The sequence below is a fragment of the Lotus japonicus genome, chromosome 5 (assembly GCF_012489685.1).
Source record: "Lotus japonicus ecotype B-129 chromosome 5, LjGifu_v1.2".
Classification (NCBI taxonomy): Eukaryota; Viridiplantae; Streptophyta; class Magnoliopsida; order Fabales; family Fabaceae; genus Lotus; species Lotus japonicus.
Window position 1 is genome coordinate 21,737,465 of NC_080045.1, and position 8,064 is coordinate 21,745,528.

The 8,064-nt window shown below is 39.1% G+C and overlaps 1 long non-coding RNA gene across 3 annotated transcripts; it reads right to left on the reverse strand.

Annotated features, from left to right (window-relative positions):
• Positions 1-2,418: 2,418 nt before the first annotated feature.
• LOC130716669 (uncharacterized) lies at positions 2,419-5,062 on the reverse strand. 3 transcript variants are annotated; one of them, XR_009012116.1, is made up of 6 exons: positions 4,824-5,062; positions 4,692-4,730; positions 4,461-4,501; positions 4,068-4,287; positions 3,191-3,240; positions 2,419-2,656 (listed from the first exon to the last, which is right to left on the reverse strand). It is a non-coding gene; the product is annotated as an uncharacterized LOC130716669 (long non-coding RNA). The 3 variants fall into 3 exon arrangements; XR_009012117.1 differs by having other exon boundaries at positions 4,068-4,290; XR_009012115.1 differs by having other exon boundaries at positions 4,068-4,501.
• Positions 5,063-8,064: the final 3,002 nt, after the last annotated feature.

Here is an 8,064-nt window from a genome sequence, read left to right on the forward strand (position 1 = left end):
AAGACGACCCAGGTGCATGGGTGGTCGATCCCGAGGGCCACCGTGCGACCTACACCGGTCGGATCATGGAGGACCGTGTCGACCGATTTGGACGCTTGACGGAGGGAGTGATGAGGAGGCACATCGTGAGCTTCAACCTGCCTCCAGGAGTACACTGTGGACCCGGCTTGGGAGTACCTCCACCGCCACCATCTCCTTCAGATGATGAGGACCCTTCTGAGGAGTTGCCAGTAGGTGGGGCTTCGACGGAGTCTAGTCCGTCTACTGCTGCTGCTGTTGTTGCGGATCTCGTTCCGGGCCCCGAGCCCGAGAGTCCAGTGCGGGAGCGCATTAGGGTGGACAGAGAGGGCAGTGTTGAGTACGCCGATCTAGTCGTCCTGGATGCAGATTCGGATGACGACCGCGCTAGCATGTAGGATCGAGTGCTAGTGTGGGCTCCTCGGGTAGGGATAGTGTAGGAGTTGTGTCGATGCTCTGACCGTCATGTTTCCGTTTTTGGGGACCGGGTAGTTTTCCTACCGGTAGCTTTTGTGTGGTTTCCTATGGAGATCACAGAGAGCTGGTTGGATTTAGGGGGTCTTTTCTTAGGCCGCTGGGCCAACTTGCTCTCAGTTTTTGTAGGTTAGTGTTGCGGACACAGCATCTTTATTTTGGACTGTACATATTGCCTTCGGGCGTTACTTTTTCTGTCACCCGACACGAGGCATGTATATATAGTTGTATAGTAGTTCCTTTTATCTTTTGTTGGGGAGTTTTATTGCTTTCTGTCTTCAGTTATATTGTCGAAAAAAAATAATTCACGTTTTTCCGCTTAAAGTATTTTCTTTTGGTTACTAAAGTGACGCCACCGAAATCGGGGTGTTACACAACCTTCCAACACTTGTTAAAAAATTAATCTCAAATTTAAAGAGACAAAAAATTACAAAAAGATGAGTACGTGTTGATGACATTTCGAATTTTTTTTTTCAAAGACTCAATTTGATTCCTCTTATAATCTCAAGGACCTCAAACACATTTAATCCTAATAATAACTATGTCATTTTAGTAAGAGAAAAATAGGATGTTACAAGCACCCTACAACATCTCTTTATAACAATGGTCACCTCTTATAAATTGTGCAAAATATATACTTTTTGTTTGGCATTTTATATTTAGATATGGAAAAAGTTTCATTCACACTCATGTTAGGTTTTAAGGGGATAGAGAGAAGAAGATATATAAAGAAAAGAGAGAAAGCGTATTAAAAACGAAGAAAGAGATAAAAATAAAATGAAGGTAGACTATTTGTGGAAAAAATTGGGTGTCAAATAATTAAAATTTATTTAGGTATTGTCATTATGTAGTGATATAAAAGTAAAAAATATAATATTTTTACCTAAATAATTAAAATTCTTCTGTTCTTATCCTCACCCAAAATTTAAATTATTTTCTACCTATATTATATACTAATATAAAAGTAAAAAATAATTTAAAATAACATGTTAGTTATATTACACTAGTACATTGGACCCGTGCGATGCACGAGGAATCTTCTTTTTTTGTTTATTGCGGGAAGTATTTTTAAAAAAATTGTGTTAGTTTTATTATGTTTATTCAAATAATTATATAAGACACTATCAAGTGTGAGTAAATTTAACAAAGAAGGAAAATGACAACTTTGAGCTTTTTATAAGTAAGATAATTCATACACCTAATGTCTTAGGTTTTTGGTGAAAAATGTGGTATCTCACTTGTGTTTACTATTTACCTCAATGTAATGATGTGATAATCCCTCGAAGTTTTAAACATATTTTTTGCCCCAACACCACCATGATATTAATGTTCCTAGCTCAATCAGTATTGTGTCCCGGTGATGATATTTGGAATCAACCAAAACACATATGAATTTTAAGTAGAGTAATGTCTCTTTTACGGTCTGAATATTTGAATGAATTTTATTTTCAAAATGGACCTCATAAATAAAGAAGAAATCGGGTCAATTATAAATCATTTTATTTTCAAAATGGACCTCATAAATAAAGAAGAAATCGGGTCAATTATAAATCATCAGGCAAATAGAGTTGGATATCGGTTATAAACTAAGGCTCCAAATTATCTTTGAATAAGTTATCGCATTTGGATGAGTATGAAATGGGTAGAAGATATGGTTACGCTAAACTCAAAAGCGATATTGAGCGTCACCATGGTCTTCTGCTAGTTCCACCCATAGTGAATGGGGTCCGATTGTTGTCAAAGCGAAATGAGGGAAAATGGGAGAGGTGTTATAGTAATCATTAGAAACAGATAAAATAGCGAGATATAATATAATATCAAATAACTTGAAGTAAGAAAATAGCAGACCATAAAAATTCACATAGTTTCTAGCTTAAAAAGCAAATAACAGACAAAAAACTTAAAAAAAAAAACGAAAATTGAAAGTAAGAAACAATAAAACAATACTTTGAAAAAAGTTAAAAACTTGTTCGATTGAACAAAAGGAAAAACAGATTCGGAACCAACAATTGAAGAAAAAGAAAGGATAGGATTCGAAACAATGTGGGCATGTGCAGACAGATTGAGAAAAGCTATATGAAGCTGCATATGTGAGGAAAACGCCCCTAAGCATATGGATGATATGATCCACCCAACAACTCTCCATCTATTACATCATTCATATCTGCACCACAAAAAACAAATCAGAAAAAAAGAAGTAAGAAGAAGAAATTCTATATTTTCCTAAACAGCTAAAGGTTTTGTGTCCTCGGAGGTACCAACATTTGCCTCAGAATATTTTGTATTATTCTCTGCACTACTCAAACTATACCCCGTTAACATTTAAGAAATTGAATCTCGGATTGAAAGAGACACTACAAGTTGCACACACATGGAAATTCATGCTTGGCTCAAACTCTACCAATAAATGGTCGTCAATAACCCCCAAAATCATAAGAGTCACTACCATCACATTTATAAGGCAATGGGGAGGAGAAACCTCCAGAAGTCCAAGGGGCAAGAAGGAGGCCTATAAGATGATAATTTGAGCTAGTAAAAAGATATCTTCTTCACTCTACACTTCACTCATACACTATCCACTGTCCCTAAGCTTAGACATTACATTTGAGCTTGGGACCCCGGTTCACTAAAAGAACAAAAATTAAATTACAGAATAACTTGCCATGGGATGACATTGCAAAATGGGGAGACACATTACCTGTTCAGCCAAGCACAAGAAATCAGAAATCAATCTATGTTGTTTCACACCTATAAGAGGAAAACAACCACAAACCCAATTAGTCAAGCAATTCATATCAAAGTACTTTAGATATCCAAGTAAAAGTAATCCAATAATGAGATGCCAACTTTACTATGATGTTTTAACAATCATTTCTAACTTGTAATACAATGACATGCAAACATTGTTCCACCAAATGACTTCACCTGAAACATTCTTTTGAGTCCCAGGTGCATATGCACATTTAGCTTTCTGGTGGCTCTGAATAATTCTCTAAACTTATTGGACAAATTCATACTAGTAATGCATGAATTGTCGTATGCCCCTCTTTCTCCCCGTTGCTATATCCACTATGATGTTAATTTCCAAAGTTTCTCACTTAGGGGTTGTTTTTATTGAAATAGAAGGATTGGTGTTGTTGATATTCAATGCCTAGCCTATCTTATAAAAAGTTTTTAGCAACAATGTATATTTGAACGGAGCAGATTGTGGATTGTCCTCATTAGTCTATCATTCTTTGTAACTGTCATGAGTAGCAAATCCTCATAAAACAATAGATTACCCATAATAGAATTGAAACGATAAAGCATATAGGTAAACTCTTCCCCCAATGTTATGATTTTAAACTATATATAGTAAATTTTGAATATAATCAGTACCATGAATTCAATATGTGAATTAATATAACTGAAATTGCTATACTGGCTTATGTGAAATGCAAGTCATGTTGCTATATTGGCTATATGTGAATTAATTCCGTATTTAATCAGTGCCGTGATTTCTAGTTAAACTATATAGAATATTTCAATCCTTTAAGTATGTATATCAAAGAGGATTATACTAAGTAAAGTATTACCTGGAAGAAGGGGAAGGGGGAGAAAAGGTGAATGGACAAAAGAAAATAACAACTGCAAGTGGAGAACCCCAATTTCTATTTCTTGCACCAAGAAATACAACCATATGAACCGATAACATTAGTGCAGAAATCCATTTCCTCTATCGATCTTATAAATGTTATGGAGAACACATCAAACTCCAAGAACCCCATGAAAATCCTGGGAATTGACATTGACTATCTTCTTCAATAAAACCGAGCAGGTTTAGTTAGCAAAAAAAGTTCTGAAACAAATTCAAGAAAGTGAAATAGATAGAAAAGATATATAGGAAGAGAGTTTAGAAAGGAAAAATACGGTGATCTTCCTTTGACATGCATTATAAAAGGAAAATGGTAATAGCTTTCTTCTCTCACCTCGGATAACATATGAACCCTCTTCAAAACACTTGTCTCACCTGCAATATCATGAACCCATAGTCATTTTCCTCAATCTGCCAAAGAACACTCTACCCTTCAATTTAAGAAAACTGTGCAATACAAAATTATACACATCCCTTAACCAAATGATGAAGCCACATAATAATTTTCCCAAAATTGGAACAGAACCAAACTGAAAGAAAACAAAAGTTTTAAAATAAAAAATACCTATGAGAAATTAGCCAATCCATATGAAGAAAATCGTTTCTGCAAGTAAATGAAAACTCAGTAAGCAAAAGAAGCAGAAAAAATGACACAGAAAGGGAAAACGATGCTTCATCTCCTCTAGGGTGTTGGTACCTGTGAGAAAATCAAGGAGAGAGCAAGGGAGCTTCAAGTCTTCAACTTAACGCATCTGCCTCAGTCTCGAAATTTCGCTGCAACCCGAATGGAAGCTGTGAAGGGAAAAACGCGCGACACCTTTAAATGAGGTTGAAGAACTAAAACGGATGGAAGACGTGAAGTCGAAAAAAAATCAGTAACGGCTGCAATGGTGATGTAGTGTGAGTAAGTGAAACTAAATTTCTCTCAACAAAAAAAGTCGCTTGAAATGGGGATGCAGTAACGGCTGAAATGCGAGAGGTTGGAAAGGAATACATGGCTGAGATTGAATCTTTGCAATGGAATCAATGGCTGAGATACAATCCAAGTGAAATAAATTGCAATTTTACTAAAATAACCATGCCCAACTTTCATAGTTTTTAAAATTAATTGTTGAATTACTGCTTTGCCCCTAAGGCTGCAAAAACTTTCTCTTTATATAGTTTATAGATAGATAGATAGATACTACTTTGAAATTATATACTCATTTGTAAAAGTAAAACATAATGAAGCCGTACTCAACATGTACTCATTTTTTTTGTAATTTTTGTCTGACGTAATTAATGATTCCACAAATTTTCTACCTTCATTTTGTGATGGTGGAGGGTGGTGGTGACTGTAGAGGTGACAACGGTGATGGTGATTGGTGGTTAGGGTTGCGATAGTGGAGGGAGGTCGTGGTGGCGATGGTGGAGGGTTGTGGTGGCGGTAGTGGTTTAGGTGGTGGCAGCGGCGACGGTGGTGTTGGAAGTGATGGTCGTGGCGGTGGCGGCGGCGGTGGATGGAGGTGGTTGTGGCGGTAGTGGTTGTGCTGGGTCATGACGGTATGTGGTGGTAGCAGCCATGGTGGTTGAGGTGGTGGTGGTGGTGAAAGGTGATGTGATGATGGTGGTAGTAATGGTGGGTGGTGGTGGCAGCGATGAAAGTGGCGATAGCGATGATGACGGTGGTTATGGTGGCGGCGACGACGGTGGTGAAAACGGAGGTGGCGGTGGTGGTGGAGAGTGGTGGTAGCAATGGTGGTGGGTGGTGTGGTGGCGTTGGTGGTTACCGAACCACCACAACATCAACCTCAACCTCCCTTCCTTTGCCATGGATTAGATCTCTCTTCTCACCCTCAGATCTCACATTGATGAACAGTGCTTGACGGAGAAGATGGTGGACGTGATTGTGGTGGTCCTCAAGATCCGGAGTTGCAGGTCATGCAATCTTGATTCGAGGAAGGCTACGAATCTACTGTTGGTGGTTAAATTCCGTGATGAACAACGTTTCTTCACCAAAGTTCAGTCTTTTACCCATGGCATTCATTGAGCAGGTCGACAGAGATGAGCGTGCGATTCAAATCTGGTAGGGTGCAATTGGTGGTTTTGAGATTCAGATCCACTCCTCTCTCTTGCGCCACAACCTAGGCGTGGTACTAACGCCGAAGAACAGTGTCGAAACCCACAGCCTGCCACCTTCATGGTATGTTTTCTGGGTGTTGAAGAGAAGGAGAAGTGTGGGTGATTGAGGTTGTGGTGGGATGTAGGAGAAGGTGGACGGTGGAGAAGGAGAGATGAGGAATTGGGTAGAACATGATGATGAACATCCAATTTTAATTAAAATTTTAAAAATTGGGTTAAAAATTATGAAAATTTTAGAAATTCTTTTTTTAACCGGGTAAGGGCACATCGCACCCTTGTGTAACATTACACAACAAAAACTTGTGCATAATAGGCAAATCCGTAATGAATACTATCCATACCTACAAGAGGAAGGGTGGTTTAGTAGCATTGAAAATTGATTTGAAGAAAGCATATGATAGAGTCAGTTGAGACTTCCTGAGAGCAACCTTGCATGACTTTGGGTTTCGTCCATTGATCGTGGATTTGATTATGTGGGGTGTGCAATCGGCTTCTATCTCTATCTTGTGGAATGGATCTAAGCTTGAGTCTTTCTCTCCCCAACGAGGCCTTCGTCAAGGGGATCCTCTCTCTCTCTCTGTATCTCTTTGTGGTGTATGGAGCGCCTAACACTTTTGATCCAAAAGAGAGTGGATGAGGGTTCTTGGAACCCTATCCGTATCACGAAGGAAGGCATTGGCATCTCTCACCTATTCTTTGTTGATGATGTTATGCTTTTTGCCAGGAAAAAAGTCTCAAATGAAGGTCGTGGCCGATACACTTCAAGATTTATGTAAAACTTCTGGAATGCGAGTAAACATGGACAAGTCAAGGATGTTTTGTACCAAAACTATTGCTCCAACAATACAGGATGAGCTCAATCTTAGGTATCAAAAGGGCGGCTAACCTTGGTAAATATCTTGGTATCCCTCTCTTGAAAGGGATAGTGACGAAAGAGCTCTTCCTCCCCATCATGGAGAATATCAGTGCAAGGCTTGCGTCGTGGAAGACTCGCATGTTGAATAGAGTTGGTAAGCTCTGTCTCGCTAAGTCTGTGCTTACTTCATGGATAAGAAGATCTGTAGTTTCTTATGGGAGAATGGTACGAGTAATAGAGTCTGGAGTTTGGTACCTTGGCATGTTGTCATTCAACCAAAGGAGAAGGGAGGCCTAGGTCTGCAAGATTGAATAATATCTCGATGTTGGAGACATTGGTAGATAATTTGCTGCATGATGTCAATAAGCCCTGGGTTCGAGCAATTTCAGAGAAATATCTTAAAACTGATGTTGTGCTTTAGGGGAAGTTTAGAAGAGGGGACTCATATGTTTGGAAGAGTATTGTTCAGGCCAGGGAACATATGGGTGGCGGGTTTCAACCTCAACTAGGGGATGGTCTCTCCTCTGTGTGTTATGCAAACTGGTCGGGCACGAGACGTCTTTGTGACCGTGTTTCGTTCGTTCATATAGCAGACACACAACTTAAGGTTGTTGATTTATGGAGTGGAGGTGCTTGGAATCTAGTTGTGTTATACACTGTTTTACCACCATAGATTATTGGAGAAATTGAGCGTATTCGAGTGCCTCACATAAACTGTGAACCCGATTCTATACGATGGACACACACTGCAGATAGACAGTACACTCCAAGTTCAAACTATTATAGCATAGCAGCACCACCGGTGGAGAGCCATGGATTATGGAGGAGAATTTGGAAGACGAAAGTTCCCGAAAAAATTTGTTTCTTTCTCTGGCTGCTTGCTCATGGTGCTCTGCCCACTAACGCTAAGATTTTTCACTCCCACCTTGCAGCGAATGCAGAATGCTCTAGATGTGATGCC